Consider the following 17,470-nt stretch of genomic DNA (forward strand, 5'->3'; position numbering starts at 1 on the left):
GACACTCACCCTGCAGTTGGGACACTCGCCCTGCAGTTGGGACACTCCTGTAATGCTGTTACTTCGTCAGCATCTCCTTGTCCATTGTGTAGGGAAGGTGAGTGTTTGGGATTCCTAGAGGTGCCCTAGTTGCCTTCTTCCAGAACAGAATTGTCTTACTTTATTCCATCATGGCATCAATAGATGCATGTATAATTTTTAAACTCATAGTCCTGATGTAAGCTCATATTTCTCCTCAATGTATACAGCCCCATCTTAAGATATTTCCCTTAGGGATAGGTTCAAATTACCTTGCCTCAATTTCTGTGGGTATTGAAGGTGGAGACACCAGCAATTACTGCAGTTAGCATTTAGTACTGCAGTTACCTCCAAACCCCTGAGTGGCTGTCACCTATCATTAGGATCATTAGGTATTATGGTGTGTTTTTGGCACAGTAGACAGAGTAGTTCTTTAAAACATGCCAGATAATAAATGACACTCTCCTGTTCAGTGGCCTCCAGTGGCTTCCCATCTCAGGCCCTGAGATCCCAGGGCCTGCGTGACCCTATGCCATGTGACCCTGCCTGCTCTCCAGTCTCCTCTCATTCTCTATCTTATTGACTGTGTTCCAGTGCCACAGGCCTCTTTGCTGTTTCCCATATCAAAGAACTCAAGAACCCACCTCAGGACTTTTGTACCTGTTGTTCCTCATGCCAGAATATTGATCTCCCCATATAGCTATACTATGAGGTTCTGCTCAAATGTCACCTCCTCAGGGAGGTCTTCGTGGACTATCCTGTCTAAATTAGCACCAGCAATCATCATTCTGTAACCCCAATCAGTGTTATTTTTCTACACACAAAAACACACACTTGTTATTTATTTAAAGCCTATTTCTTATCTTCTAGAATGTAGGACTTTGTTTCCTTCACTGGTGGTATTTCCAGTGAATAGAATACAGTAGGGTCCCCTTATTCCAGGTTTTGCTTTCTGTGGTTTCAGTTACCCATGGTCAACTGGTGTCCAAAAGTATTAAGTAGAAATTTCCAGAAATAAGGAATTCGTTAGTTTTAAATTGTGTGCCTTTCTGAGTAGTGTGCGGAAATCTCGTACCATTCCATTTTGTGCCCCCTGGAGTGTATCCTTTTGCCCAGCACATCCGTGCTGTATATACTGCCTGCCGACCAGTCACTTAGCAGCCATCTAGACTGTCAGAGCAACTGTAGCAGCAACATAGTGCTTATGGTCAAGGAACTATTATTTCACTTACTAATGGCCACAAAGCGTAAGAGTGCTGTGCCTAATTTACACATTAAACTTTCTCTTAGGTGTGTATGCATAGGAAAAACCATACTGTATAGGTAGGATTTGGCACTATCTGCAGTTTCAGCAGCCACTGGGGGTCTTGGAATGTAGCCCCTGTTGATAAGGGGGAACCACTGTAGTGTTTGGTCCAGCAAAGGCACTCAGTGACTGCATGAAGTAATACATTAATTTAGGAATAGCCCCGAGGTTATTATGTAGTTTGGTAAGAAAAGGGCTGTGAAGCCACTTTTGCTCGAAGACATTGTGATGCTACGTCTCCATAATATGAACAGGAACAGCAATGTAATAGCTTCCATTTATTGAACATTATGATGCTTTGCTCAGTAGGAATCTACAAGTTGTTTGTGATCATTCATAAGCTTATAATTTTATCACTTTGGTCTGTGGGAAAAATGTGCTGTGGTTTATTATAAGGTTATTACAAAGGAAATGTGCAATTTTTAAACTACTAAATGCACCATGAAAATTGTACTCTCCGCTGTTGATGTACACAGAACGTGGTGTCACAAGAGGCCCTCTTACAATTTTAGTCCTTCCTCTGACACATTTGCCCACACTCTACATTCCCCTTACCATCCCCTCACAAACAAATACAGATCAAGCCTCCTGGAGCATGCAGTTGGGCTTTCAAAACATGAGCGCTAGTTCCAGAGAGGTCTGTTTTAAATCTATGTGGCCTTGAATGAGTTACTTAAAGTTTCTATGTCTCAGTTACTTCATCCCTTAAATGGGAATAACGATAGCACCTACATTGTAGATATGCACTGAGTAAATGAAATAAGACATAATGTGATTAGCATTGGCTGGGTGTGGTGGTTCACGCCTGTAATCCCAGCACTTTGGGAGGCTGAGGTGGGTGGATCATTTGAAGTCAGGAGTTCGAGACCAAACTGGACAACATGGTGAAACCCTGTCTCTACTAAAAATACAAAAATTAGCATGGCATGGTGGTACGTGCCTGTCATCCCAATTACTTGGGAGGCTGAGGCCTGAGAATTGATTGAACCCAGGAGGCGGAGGCTTCAGTGAGCCAAGATGGCACCACTGCACTCCAGCCTGGGTGACGGAATGAGACTATCTCAGAAAGAAAAAAAAAAAAAAAAGACATAATGTGATTAGTATTAGCATAAAACTATCACTAAACAATTATTGACATAAGCATTTGGGACTTAGGAGAGGCAGTCCTTGCCTCCCCAAAGTGTTTTCTTCTAACAGGGGACAAATACTTTTCTTTAGAATATATATTTAAAATTAGTCTGTGGAAATCTGTACAAATTTGCCAATATGCAATTTGAAATGGTGTCATATTGCTGCTGTATAAACACCTTTTGAATATAAGGTGTAATTGTCCTCTCAGTTTTCACTGTGGTCAGCTACTCTACTCAGCAGCTACAAGTCTCGACCCTTGGGTGGAGTAGGTAAGTCTTCAGGATTTGTTTTGTTAGACTATTTTCATTTTTTTAAAATTGTCTATCTGTTTTTAGTTTTAGGACAAGTCACAGGAATTGCTTTACAGAGAATGTTTTACTCTCTCCTAAATGTTGTGAGAGAAGTGGTTTCAGGAATAGGCCTGGGATATGTCTGGTTTGCTGTGTGTGGGGTCAGATGGGAATACAGCTCTATCAGGGGTGGATGGATTCAGGAGTCACGCAGGGGGAGATGTTAAGAGCTCCTGTCCCTCTCTTACACCACAGCCACTCTATAACTTGGCTCTTTCTCTTTCTCTTTTTTTTCCATTTTTCTTCTTAGCAAAAGCAGGCATTATTGACCTCACCAGGGTACTAGGGCAATTTTATCAGTATTCCTTTTATTAAGCATCAGCTTTTATGTGGAGGTAGAAATATATATATATATATGTATTTTATGTAGTTGCACACACGCACGTGCACATCTGAGGCTGGGGAGGATCCACAGAGACCTCCAAAAAGAAGAGAATCCCTGAAATGATCTTGAGTCAACTTTTAGAGGCAAAAAATTGCTCAAAAACAACTTTGTCTCTCTAGGGTAAATCTCATATAGGAAATGTCAGTGCAGAGCTCTGCTACCAGAGTGAAGGTGTGTATGTGCGGAGATGGGGGTGTGGGCACTGGGGTAAGGGGGAGAACAAGAAACAGATATTACTCTAACAGAAATAATTTCCTATTTCTTGCATATCCTCCCATTCACAATAAAATACACTTTTCCAAATTATACATCAGCTGTTTGCAGTGTCTGAGGCAGAATGCCTGGGCTGTAATTTTTTTTTTTTTTTCCAGCAGGAAACTAAGAAATAAGTCATAAAACATTAATATTGCCTTAAAATAACTTGGGGTAGGGTGATCCCAAGATGAACTCGAGTTGAGCACCAGAGGGAAGCTGTACCTCCAGAGGAGAAATTTCATTAAAGAGGACTTGCCCTTTCCACAGAGAGGTCTAGGTCTGACTTCTTGAAGCTGGGAGGGCTTGTGTCATGCTGAGTGGGAATCAGGGCCACTTCACACATCTGTGGAGCATGCCTCTCCTCTGAAACAGAAATAACTGAGGAAGTAAGGCAACCTCCCTCTTCTAAACAAAGGGATTCCGACGCATCATCTGGACCCATTATGGGGTGTTTTCAAATTTCCATAAGCTCAGCCAAATTTAGGACTTCACTAATTTGGACATGTGATCACTTAGAGGAGGCGCTAGACCGAAATACAGAATAGTGGTTCAGTGCACAACTTTAGGAGCCAGACCTGGTGAGAATCCTGGCTTTGCCACTTACTCACTGTGAACTTGAACAATTTATGTATTTGCTCTCAGACTGCTTTCTCTCCTGTAGAACTGAAACAATAATACCTAATTATAATGTAGTTTTGAGGATTAAATGAGATAAGAAATGCACAACAGTTTATGATTAAAAAATAGTCACTTTTTCATATCAATATTTACATTCTTCTAAGCCCTTATCCTACTCATAGGAAGTCCAATTTTCTATTGGATCCCCTTTCTCCCAGAGTTTGTTTATTTTATTTCAGTAGTATTGGGGGAACAGGTGAGTTTTGGTTACATGGGTAAGTTCTTTAGTAGTGATTTCTAAGATTTTGATGTACTTGTCACCTGAACAGTGTATACTGCACCCAGTATGTAGTCTTTTATCCCTCACCCCCCTCTCCTCCTTCCCCCAAATCTCCCAAATCTATTATGTCATTCATATGCCTTTGCATCCTTATAGCTTAACTCCCACTTGTAAGTGAGGACATACAATATTTGGTTTTTCTATTCCTGAGTCTCTTAGAATAATGGTCTTCAGCTCCATCCAGGATGCTGCAAATGCCATTATTTCATTCTTTATATGGCTAAGCAGTAGTCCATGGTGTATATATACCACATTTGCTTTATCCACTTGTTGCTTGATGGGCATTTAGGTTGGTTTCACATATTTGCAATTGCGAATTATGCTGCTATAAACACACATGTGCAAATGTCTTTTTCATACAGTGACTTCTTTTCCTTTGAGTAGATAGCCACTAGTCTCCAAGCTATTTTGGGGAACATCAGAGAAAGAGAAAGCAGTTTTTTCTCTTTTTTTAATTTTTAATTTTTTAGTTTTTTAAGATGGAGTCTCGTTCTGTCACCAGGCTGGAGTGCTGTGGTGCCATCTCAGCTCACTGCAACCTCTGCCTCCTGGGTTCAAGCGATTCTCCTGCCTCAGCCTCCCAAGTAGCTGGGATTCCAGGCATGTGCCACCACACCTGGCTGATTTTTGTATCTTTACTAGGGATGGGGTTTCACCATGTTGGGCAGGGGTCTCGAACACCTGACCTCAAGTGATCTACCTGCCTAGGCCTCCCAAAGTGCTGGGATAACAGGCATGAGCCACCGTGCCTGGCCCAGAGAAAGTAGTTCTACATGTTAACCTGGTAGTCATTATTCCACTGAACAATTTCTGCTGCTCCAAATGTTTTGTGTAACCTCTTGCTATTGTATAGCTCACTTCTCTGGACTTGAATTAAAATGAAGCTCCAGCTAGCCCATATAGTGCCTTTGTGTCAATCAGCAAAAGTGATCCTTCCACATAGGGCCATGACTTCATGAACAGACTGGACTTTAAATGCGTTAGAAAATGATGTCCTCTCTTTCCTGGTAGACTCAGCCCCATGTCAGGGTCCACGGTTTGTTGAAGAGAACGCAGGCTGCATTTCAGTCCTCATTCCTCTCCTTAGCCAGATGCTTTTGGACAATTAAAAAACCAATACAACCTTGAGCAACAGCCCTGGGTAGTCCTTGGCTGCATGTAACACAAAACTCCAAAACAACACTGGCTTAAACAACATAGAAGTGTATTTCTTGCTCGTGTGAAAGGAGGTTGGACTTCCAGGGTTGATACGACCATTTCATGCTATCATCAGAGTCCTGGTTTCTGTTTTTCTGCTCCACCATCCTACGTATGTGGTTTCCAGTGTTAAGGTCATTTAATGGTCCATGATAGCCTTAGAGCTCATGCCATCTTATCCATGCTCTAAATGGTAGGAAGGAGGAAGGATTGAAGATGAGTGTGCCCTCGTGCACATAAGGATTCTTTTGCATAAATCTTGTTGACCAAAACTTCATCCTATGATCACACCTGTCTGTAAAGGAAACTGAGATATGTATTAGCTAAGCACATGGTTATAGGTACTTCTATCATTGAGGAGGTGGGGAAATGGATATTAGGGGTGGGCTGTTGGCAATTTCTCATAAGGCTTTTCTCATTTGCAGCTCTACTTTACTCTACGCAGGGAGCTAGAGTACTCCCTTACCATAACCACTCCCTCCTCTGACTCAAAACAGCTAAGAGTCTAATTTAATAAAATTTAATTGAATGCAGAGGATGATAAGAAAATAACACTGCAGAGAGCTGAAGGCAATATTGCATAATGGTTAAGCACATTCGTTCTAGAGTCAGATTGTCTGGGTCAAACACTGGCTCTCTGATAATTTCTTAGCTATGAGACTATGGGCAGCATTTTCCCCTAACCTTTCCGGGCTTCTGGTTTCCCAATCTGCAACATAATAGTGTTGTTGTGAGTATTAAATGAAATAATACACATGTAGTCCATTTAGTGCAGAGTGGCTGTATTCCTACAAATTAGCACTCTAAAGGATTTGAGGGCAGACAGGCAATGATACACCTCTGGCCATGGTTTCTTATAGATCCCACTTACAAGAATATTGGTTTATCCTTCCACTCTGCAATGATATTTATGAAGTGATATTTATGAAAAACCAATCATTACCTAAGTGACTGCTGATCTTTACCCTTGGCTTGCTTTATTGTATCTTGAACAGTCAGAAAACTTGCATTTGAAGAGTTAGCATAATTCTCATTCTTCGTGGCAAGTTGAAAACTTCATTTGCTTACCCTTGTCAGCCATTATGCATTAAAACTATTTGCCAGAAATAAATGTCAGAAAGAGAATACACAGAGGGGTAAAGACTACAGAAGGCACTTAACTCTTTGAGAGTGTTTCCAGCATCTGACTCTGATGCTCGTTAGCCACAAATCAGCGGTCTGGTCTGCCCTGCCAACTCTCCTGTATTTATCCAAGCGGGAGTGTATAGACCATACGGGATGGTCATATAGAAATACTTATCTTCTTAATTTTTTTTTTATTTTGGGAAAAATATTTGAGAGAAAAATAGAAATATTATGTGTCAGTGCTGTGGCAGGTATTAAACAGGCTAGAGGTATATATAAAGATCACACTACTTGAGAGAAAGTCCTCAATAAGTGTTCAGTGAACAGGTAAAAATGATTATACATACGACTGCCAACAGTGATTCCTTTTAGGGTTTATAGGCTCTGATCCCCATTTGAAAGTCCTTGCTTTGCTGTCTATGGGCTCCCAAGCAGCAGAGGTCCCACTTCTTGTGGGAATCTCTGGCTCCCACGGTGCTTCCCACGTCAGACACCCCGAGTGTCTCAGTCCACAGTGTGTGACATTGGAGTGGGAATTCTCCCTTGCCACTGTCCAAGGCCATGGTGTTTCCTGTCTGGGCATGAGTGACAGTGGAAACTTATTTTCATCAGAGGATGCTCCTAACCCACCCAGAGGTACAATCTGAACTCTATTGTTCTGAAAAGACAATCATGAAAGTTGAGAGTACATTGCTCAAAAGGTAGGTTTTTTCCAACTTAAGTAATTCCGTATGTGGGCTCCAAATTTCAGTCTAAATCTGTATTTTCAAAAAAAATTTCTTTACATAAGCAAGGATATAGCATAGTTAAAGCTAGCTCTAGTTTAATATTGTAATAAATAAAATAATATCTTGATCTATAGCACCATCATTAGGACATGGAGTGACTTCACATGTTTTTTTCTTTCCCTGGAAAACTATGTTTTTTTCTTCTTCACATGTTTTTTTCTTTCCCTGGAACTAGCTTTTAGCTTTACAGTAGTAATAGTAAACTTTCCCGATAATAATATCAACTCCCTGCTTCCAAAAGAATGTCCCAAAGGTCTCCATCTAGAGAAACTGAAAACTCTCAACCACTCCCAAATGGCACTCCAAATGCTTAAAAAGAAGATAAAAATTCTTTTTTCACTGGGGAACCAACTTGCTAGTGTTTAGCACCTAATAAGCACTAAAACAGTATCTATTGTTCCTACCTGTTTCTTTCCAAAAAGGACTTTTTGTGGCTTTGAATTAAGGACTTATGTAAAATAAGGTTACAATATTGTAAAAATGGATCATGTGATAAAACAAGGCCTATGTTCACTGCAAAAGGCAGTATATTACTGTGAGCTTCCTTGCAGCAAGGACAAAGAAAGGAAATTCAGCAAGCTTTTTAACTCGGGGATGAATAGGCATATCAATTCTTTAAGGGAGCAAGTTTTCATGGCAGTGCATCCTATAGAAGACATTGAGAGACATAATAGGCAGTGTCCTTGAAAAAGCTAGAGGCATGGGGTTTTAGTGCAACTTCATACAATTCTAAGGGCATCTAGGCTTATGAGGAGGTCTGCCTGCACTGATAGGCAGACATCAGAATACCTTGGGGAGCAGAAGAGAGGCATGTACTTTTTAGGCTTGCTTTTTAAAATATTCCTTCCTCTCAGACATTTGAGGATGAACTGTCATTTTCAGAAGATGTGATAAAGACCGGAGAAATATTTGATAGAGTTGAATTTGAGCTTTGGAGAAATTGTATGTATGTATATATGTATGTATTGCTGAGTGCATTGAATGTAATTGCAGACATGTTTATAACTATTTAAATATTAAATACAAGTTTGTTTTTTCAAGTTTTTAGTCATAAAAACACAGAACTTTGACTAATAAAGAAAAAATCACCTTCACTCTCATAATCTTAATATAATTACTCTGGTAGTTTAAAAACATTTTAAATTTTTGTTTTTATTTTTATATCAGGGTAGTTGAGACAATTTTAAAAATTTTTTAAAATTTTGCAGAGACAGGGTCTCACTCTGGCTGGAGTGCAGTGGTGTGGTCATGGCTCACTGCAACCTCAACCTCCTATGCTCAACAAATCCTCCCACCTCAGCCTCCCAAGTAACTGGGACTATAGGCATGCAACACCATGCTTGGCTCATCTTTCAGAGGTGGGATCTTGCTATGTTGCCCAGACTGGTTTTGAACTCCTGACCTCAAGCAATCCTCCCACCTCGGCCTTCCAAATTGCTGGGATTACAGGCATGATCCACATCCCCCAGCTACTATGGTGATTTGAAAACATCCATAAATTACTTGATAATCTTTCTTTCAAAAGAAGAAAGCTAATTCTCCTCCCTTTGAGTAAGAGCTATACTTAGTGACTTGATCGCAACACATAGAATGTGGCAGAAGTGAGAATGGATATGACTTTCTAGCCTGGGTCACAACAAACCCTGTGGCTTCCTCCTTGTTCTTGGTTCACTCACTCTGGAGGAAGTCAGCTGCCGCTTTGTGGGGACACCTAAGAAGCCTATGTAGGGGCCCATTTGGCAAGGAACTGTGCTTCCTGGCAATAGACAACGAGAAACTGAGCCCTCACTGCCACCAGCCATATGCATGAGCCTTCTTAGAAGCAGATCCAAGAGCCCCAGTCCAGCTCTCACATGCCTGCAGCCCTACCCAATAGCTTGAATACAATCTTCATGGAAGACCTTAAGCCAGAACTACCCAGCTAAGCCACTCCCAAATTCTTAGCATGGAGAAACAGTGAGATAATAAATGCTTGTTGTTTCAAACTGCCAAGTGTTGGGGGTAACTTAGTCACCCAGCAACAAGAAGCAAATATAATCAGCATTAATACTCTTCTGTTTATTTACTTCCATTTCGCCCTCTGCTGTAGAGATGCTTGTGCTTCATAGGTCCAGTCAAAGTGTACATAAACTTGTCTCCTATGTTTTTCACTGAAGGGTGGAGATGCAGTATAGTGGATATAGTGGAATGATTGAAAATGCAAGCCGTGCAGTTAGCTTACTTGGATTTGAATTCTGCCTCTTCTCTTTCTGTGTGATTTTTGGTATGTCATTTTCTTTGTGCTTAATTTTTCTATTTAAACTGGAAATGATAATAGTACATTGGGTTATTGTAAGGATTAATGAGTTTATATACATAACCTGTTTAGAAGAGTATCTGGTGCATAGTAAGCAGTCTAGAGGAGTGAGGGATTTCTATACTGCATAACTTAAAAAAATTTTTTCTTGAAGACAGGGTCTCACTCTGTCATTCAGGCTGGAGTGCAGTGGCGCCATCATAGCTCACTGCAGCATTCAAATCCTGGGCTCCAGCAATACCTCCACCTCAGCTTCCCATATAGCTAGGACTACAGGTGCATGCCACCATGCCAGGTTAATTTTATATATATATATATATATATATATATATATATTTTAGAGACAGAGTCTTGCTATATTGTCCAGGCTGGCCTTCAACTGACCTGAAGTGATCCTTCTGCCTTGGCCTCCCACCAAAGTGTTGGGATTATAGGCATGAGCCACGGTACCTGGCCATATAACTATTGATAATTACTTTTAATGACTACATAATACTATCTCTAGAGAGGCACCATGTTTTCCTCATCCTTTCTCTAATATTAATAAGTTAGGTTATCTTGAAATTTTTTTTGCCACTGTAAATAATGACGTGATAAACATATTGGACAAAATACAATTTTATCAGATAGAATCTCAATATGTAAACATCGAAACTAGCTCAAAGGTGCTCTTGAAAGTGGCAAGACTATGCTTTAAAAAGTTCTGTAGTTCAGATTGTTAACTACACAATCTACACTTCTGTTAATGAAAGACTTTGCAGCTTTAAGTGTATTTAATATTACATGTCTCTTCATGAACCTTTGTTGTAGAGGTCTGCATGTAGTCTTTGTGGGAACAGCTCTTAAACAGAGGCTCAGAGATCTCAGGCACTGACTTCCATTGAGTTTTGTGACATCAAAACTCAGAAGTGTGCTAAAACCCAGATATTAGGGACCACTGTTTTACGTAGTTGGGGATCAAGATACTTAAGTTTTGGTGCTGCTGCTTACTAGCGTATGACTTTCAGCAAGGTCAAGGCTTATTTTCCTCATCTGTAAATGTATAGGAGAGTAAGTCTTATCCTGTAAGGGGTGGAATGGGGATACAACAAAGTAGCTTTTGTCCAAGTACAAAGTAAGAATATAAAGACTGTTATTATTTCTAGGACTGTGAGCTTCATGGAGACAAGAAACTGCTTTTTTTCTCCTTCTTGTGAATGAATCCCATTGCAGCTTTGATTGTGGTTGAATTACCTATGGGAACCATGCATTTTCAGCATCTAGCACACAATGGACACTCAGCAAATGACAACTGAATGAACAAACTAATTACTCTTACATTTAGCAGTGACTTGTGTGACTTCTGGCGATCGGTTCACCGTCTGAATCCCTCAGCTTGATACCTCCCCTAATGCTGCTCCTCCATCGACAGGCATTCCGCAGCCATCAGTTGTTTCCCAGCCAGAGCCAGCACCAGCACTGATGTCTGCTATTATCACTGGAGAGGCCCCGGGACTTTAGTGGAAGCGATCCCACTGGGATGACTGAGAAGAAGTAGGAGAAAATCAAGAAAAGCGTGGGCTTGTCTAAGTGTTTCCTCTTCTGTTTCTTGGCATCTTCCTTGCTTCCCTGCTTCTCCAGGTCCCAGACCTCCTTGTCTTCTCTTCCATCCAGAAAGACACACATGCCCCTTCTAAGTATCACTTTAGGGCTAAAGTCCAAAGTCTTCTCTTAGCTGAAATTCACTGTGCACTTGCCACTTGGCAGAGACTGCAAACAGTTCGGTGGGTGTTTTCATAGTCAGCATTAAAAAAATAATTGCTGCACCACTATTAGAGTTTTCCTCATTGTTGTAACTGTTGGCAAAGGCAAATGTCTGGGGAGATTGACTGCCTGAACAGCTTCATTATGCTGCAAGAATATTTTTGATAAAATTTCAGCAGCTCCTGACTGTCAACTGTACCATGTGGTTTTTTTAAAAGTCATCCCTCACCCTTCTCTAACAGGTCCTCCAAATTCACAAAAATGTCCAGGTCAGTTGTTGAGTAACTGAATCTTTCCAAGTAATTAGCAGGTAGAATTACCAGGTAGCAGGCAGTGTTTGCTTGTAATCCGTCAATAGTAGTTGCAGTGGGGCTAATTGTCATCTTGAGTGGCCCTGCAACCACATCTAATTAAAAGTGTCAACAGAGAGTTATTTCTGTCTTTTGTTCCCACTGCTAGGTTGTACGTGTTCACTTCAGAAATCAAGGCTCAAAGTAAGACAGATATTTGGAACATGTGAATATATAGGAAAAATATTCCCCAGCAACCCAAAGTACATAAAAGCATTTAGGCCTCATTCCTCTGTCCACTTGACTTTATCAGTTTATATTAATTTATATATTCAAGGCAGATGCACAGTATCTGATAAATGCAAGAGGGACATGATGCCTTTTCCTAAGCAGCAAAGTTATACTTTGCCAACTGGACTGGGAGATGGGCTGAAGGGACAAAGACAGGAGTCTTTTAAGGCTCACTGACACTTACCTAGTAATGGTAGTGGCTGCCACTACAGCTAGATTTCTTGCCTTTGATTCATATTCTTTCTTTCTTTCTTTCTTCATGCTTCACTGAACTGTTTTCCAGTTCAAGATAGGTAGATCTGCCAAAACTACAAAGCCTATATTGCATACAGAACGTGCCTAGATTTACAGAGCAAGGGTGCAGGAATGGATTTCTCCATCAGCAGAGTCTGCGTCTTGGCTAACTTAAAGTTTTGTGACTGTTCTTGGGATCAGCCCCGGGTGAAGCCTCTGTGAGGTCCAGCTGACCGCTTCATTCTCATAAATACTTTGACATCTCCTTGATAGAATACAATCATTTCTTGTTTTATATTTACAGACAGGATTCCATTTTCTTCCTTTCATTCTTTCTTTTTTTGTTTTTTTTCCTCCTGACTCACATATAGAATCAAGATGTTGGGTTCCAGAAGCCCATATGCTAATTCACAGATGGCTTTTAGGGATAATTTTTTTTCTTGCCATTTGAATCATTTAGGTAATGTGCTTTATTTTCCAATACAGAATAAAAAACACTCTAAGTAGACATCAGTGTCATATGGTGCCTAATGATTTCTTCAGGTACTGCAATCAATATCGTTTGGTGATGGTAGTGAATGAGACACAAATATTACGATGAGGTTTTTCTTGGCCTTGCTTTTTTGAAGATTTCATGTAAAGTTGAATTCTAAAATGTTGAGAATACAACAGCTGGTATTCAATATTTGTTTTTAATTTATATCTAATCAAGATAATAGATTCGCTTCACACGTAAGCAAAAACTAAAAAAAAAAAAAAAAAAAAAAAAGCAAAACTAGGATGCAAAAAAAGTAATGTACTTACAACCAATACATTCTATTGATATATTTTAACTTTAACATTAATTGATTTTTTTATTGGAGAGGACACAAGAGAGCATGCAGAGAGCCAGTGCTTTCATGAGGCATTGCCATAGGCATTGATAATCTATTTGGTTTTAGTAGGTCATCATGCAAAGGGAAAACCAAACATGAGAAAGAAAACTCACTGGAAACTTACCTCTATAACATTCAGATGATTAAAAATCTATTTCCTCCACACCCACATCTTTTATTAGACAGTCACCAGCAAATACACAGGTGATCCCTGTAACTTTAGGTATAAAGAACAGAAAATGTGTTACAAGCCTATCCACAATATAACTAAGCTTCATTGCATAAGTCCCACTCTTATGGGGATTTTCGACAAATTCTGTGGCAACCTGACAGATGTGTCATAATGTCTGATCCCTTTTAAACCCCAAAGCTCTTAGAAAGTGGATGTTTTAAAAGAGCAGATTGGAAAACATGCTGTTCTTGTCTTGAGTTTTTTCCTTCAGTATCTGTACTGCCCCACAATCCCTTCCTTCTGCAAAGTACTACAGGAGAGGCAAGATGTAAATCTAGCATTGAAATAGTACTAGGGAAACAGGAGCTAAATGGGATTTCCCTGCAGCTGAAACAATAAAAATAGAAAGAGGTGAACCTAAATGAGCTGGCCTTTCCCCAAATAAAACCCCAAAGCTCTACCATTTAATAAGACGACTGCTTCAACTGAACCACCCCATGGCAGCATGCCTGCATACCTGAGTCAAAGAAATACGTTCCAGATTGGAGTCTGGGAGGGCAAGAGAATAAAAGTAGGGATATTCGCATAATGAAAGATATAAGAACTGCCCCTCCCTCATCAAAGATCCTCCCTAACCTGCTCAGTGTTTTTGAGCTCAGGTCCATATTTCTAAATTGTATAAATCCATGTTTAGAGGGCAGCATGGTGCCAGATTCACTGGAGGCCAGGAGATGCTTTCATGGAGTGAAGTGACACCCTCGGAATTGCACACATTTGTGAGGTCTGCTTCTCAGACATTTGGACAACTGCCACGAGGAACGGAGGGAGGAAATTGGGCCAGTTTGCATTCTGTTACAGACCAGCCTTTTGGATGACAGAATTCTTTCCAATCAAAATGCCATGGATTACTCCCTGCTGTGAGCTAATAGGGTGCTAATTAGCATATTTCATTTATTTACTTAACTGGGATAGAAACGACTGGGCACGTGGCCCACTTAGAATGGTTTCCTGGGGAAGCTATGAACTGTTCTAAGTGTTACCTTCATGCATTAAGGAAACCAGATCACAAAAGCACAATACCAGGCATTCTCCCTTCCTTCTCCCGTCACACCTCCCTCTCCTGAAACACACATAGGCAGTACAGACAGGTCTAATCTGGTCAGTCTAATCTGGTCTCACTTCAACAAGAGTCTGAAATGAGAAATGAAATTGCATGGCCATTTCCCATAGTTCATCTCCATAAATGGGTTTTGGCAACTGCACGGACCATTCTTGACTTGCTGCTTCACCTGTAATGATGACTCTTGGGCATCAGCAGAAGCAGAGGCCTCTCCTGATCTCTTTATCACTCTCTCTGTCTGACTGGGAGCCAAATTCACACAGCAAGTGAAGACGGTTGCTGGGTCCCAGGGCCCTCTCTGGACTATTACTTGGGGAATCTTAAAACACCTGTTTGACATAGTTTTCTTTTCACTTTGGGAACAACTCACTTTATAATTCTCAAGCTGCACTGAAGTACTTTTAGGTTCTTTGGAGTTCCATATCTGTTAATCTCTCTAATGGCATATTTTCAGTTTGTTCAGGGACAAATCATTAACAATGTGCAATGAAAACAAAGCAGCCAAAACCTACTATGCAAGAAGGAATGGATCCCAATCTCAAATTGCTTCCTGTGGTGCAGGAGCCCGTGTGGTAAGCAGTAATACCAAAGGGCTGAAAAATAGGCAGTCAGTGTTTTATCAATAACTCTGCTTGAGTGGGCAAAGAGAGGGAGAGAAAAGAAAAAGGCAACCTTACACAGTAGGGGTGTTTTTCTACAACCTGGTAGAAATAAATATGTGTAAGGGCTTTTGTGGTATTTCTGCATAATCTTTATTTCTGAGGACTTGGTTAATAGCACCTTGATACTCTTAGTTGTCCAAGCCTAAAAATCTTGGAGTCATCATGAATATTTTCTCTTATTCCAAGCACTCACTAAGTCTTGTCATTTTTACTTCCTGATGCTTTTCAGCCGTGTCTTCCCTGATTTTCCATTGTTACTGCCAAGTTCAGGCTAAGTCACCTGCCACCTAGACCCTTGCTACTTAAAACATGCTCTATGGACTAGAGCATAAGCCTCACTTACGTGTTGGCTAGAATTTCAACGACTCTGTCACCCTCAGGACAAATCAGACTTCGCCTTTTAACAAGACCAGCACATGATTCATCTGTCCATTGAAATTTGAAGAGAACCAGCATAGGCTGCCATCTCGCTTACTTCTGCCGTCAATTTCCTCTGTGCCTCCCAGACGCCTCCTCATGGTCCACAGATCTGATTATGATATTCTTCTGCTTAAAAACTTCCTGGACGGGTGCAGTAGCTCACGCTTGTAATCCCAGCACTTTGGGAGGCTGAGGCGGGCAGATTACCTGAGGTTGGGAGATCAGCCTGACCAACATGGAGAAATGCTGTCTCTACTAAAAATACAAAATATTAGCCAGGTGTGATGGCACATGCCTGTAATCCCAGCTACTTGGGAGGCTGAGGCAGGAAAATCGCTTGAACCCTGGAGGCGGAGGTTGCGGTGAGCCGAGATCACGCTATTTCACTCCAGCCGGGTCGACAGAGTGAAACTCTGTCTCAAAAAACAACAATAACAACAACAGCAACAACAACAAACTTCCCATAGCACTCCATAATCTATAGCAGCTATAATATTTTCAGTCCACAATATCAGGTAGCCATAAAGCATAGCCTTGTTTTTCTATATGGAACATAACTTTTGTGTCAGGTTTTCTATACTGTATGATGTTGGAGAATTTCCTAGTTAATTCTAGATGACCACAGTTATTTCATGTTAGCTCAGCCATTTCACATTTAAACTTAGTTGATCATGATTTGCTGTTCTTTACTTTTCACTCCATAGTGACATCAAAAATCCTAGGGATCTCTACAGTTTCCTGGCATCATCTGGAAGTTCATTGGCCATTTGCTGGTGTCTGTCCATGTTGGAGCAGGTCTTCAGGCACTGTCATCACTCCACGCTGATGTTCACCAAGTGGCCAGACCCCCATGTTTCCATATGGTCTCTGAGTTTACCGTATTTGCCGCTTTCTCTTCTGGCATATCTTTGTGACAACCTTTGGGCTAACTTTCTTTCCTTTTGAGTTGATTTATGAGCCCATCTTGGGGGATACAGAAAGACTTGACTGTTCTTTGTGGCCAAGAGAGCTGCAGCAGGGCTGCCCAGATCCTCTGTAACCCACACACAGCCACAGCTATCATTCTCCAGCATTTGTATCTGGGCACCTGAAGTTTCTAATATACTTTTCAGCTTTTCTTCTTCTTCTACCACCCTAAATTTTGCACTGTACTCAAATGAGACACAGATTTCTCTGTATCTTCAGTCTCTTTATAGAACATCTCCTTCACTTTAATCTAAACTTTGTATATGCTAGTAATAAATAAATAAGTTAGTAATAATGATATTTTACCAGGTACTTATAATCTTGAGACCTTCAAACTCTGGGCCTACTGATATTGCCAGCAATATACCATAGAGAAAACTCAACTCACATAGTTTTATGTGGATCACTTAGTGTCTTTGCATCCACATATAAAAGGCTTATAAGAATTATGAGAGGAAAATAATTCTCGGGACCCCCAAATCACTAAGCCAAAGGGAAAAGTCAAGCTGGGAACTGCTTAGGGCAAATCTGCCTTCCATTCTAGTCCTAGAAAAGATAACTACTAGACTGGGCATGGTGGTTCGTGCCTGTAATCCCAACACTTTGGGAGGCTGTGGTGGGCAGATCACGAGGTCAAGAGATCGAGACCATCCTGGCTAACATGGTGAAACCCTGTCTCTACTAAAAATGCAAAAATTAGCTGGGTGTGGTGGCACGCACTTGTAGTTCCAGCCACTTGGGAGGCTGAAGCAGGAGAATCGCTTGAACCCAGGAGGCAGAGGTTATACTGAGCCAAGATTGCGCCACTGGATTCCAGTCTGGCAATAGAATGAGACTCTGTCTCAAAAAAAAAAAAAAAAAAAAAAAAAAAAAAAAAAAAAAAAAAAA

This window comes from Piliocolobus tephrosceles, chromosome 1 (genome assembly GCF_002776525.5).
Source record: "Piliocolobus tephrosceles isolate RC106 chromosome 1, ASM277652v3, whole genome shotgun sequence".
Classification (NCBI taxonomy): domain Eukaryota; kingdom Metazoa; phylum Chordata; class Mammalia; order Primates; family Cercopithecidae; genus Piliocolobus; species Piliocolobus tephrosceles.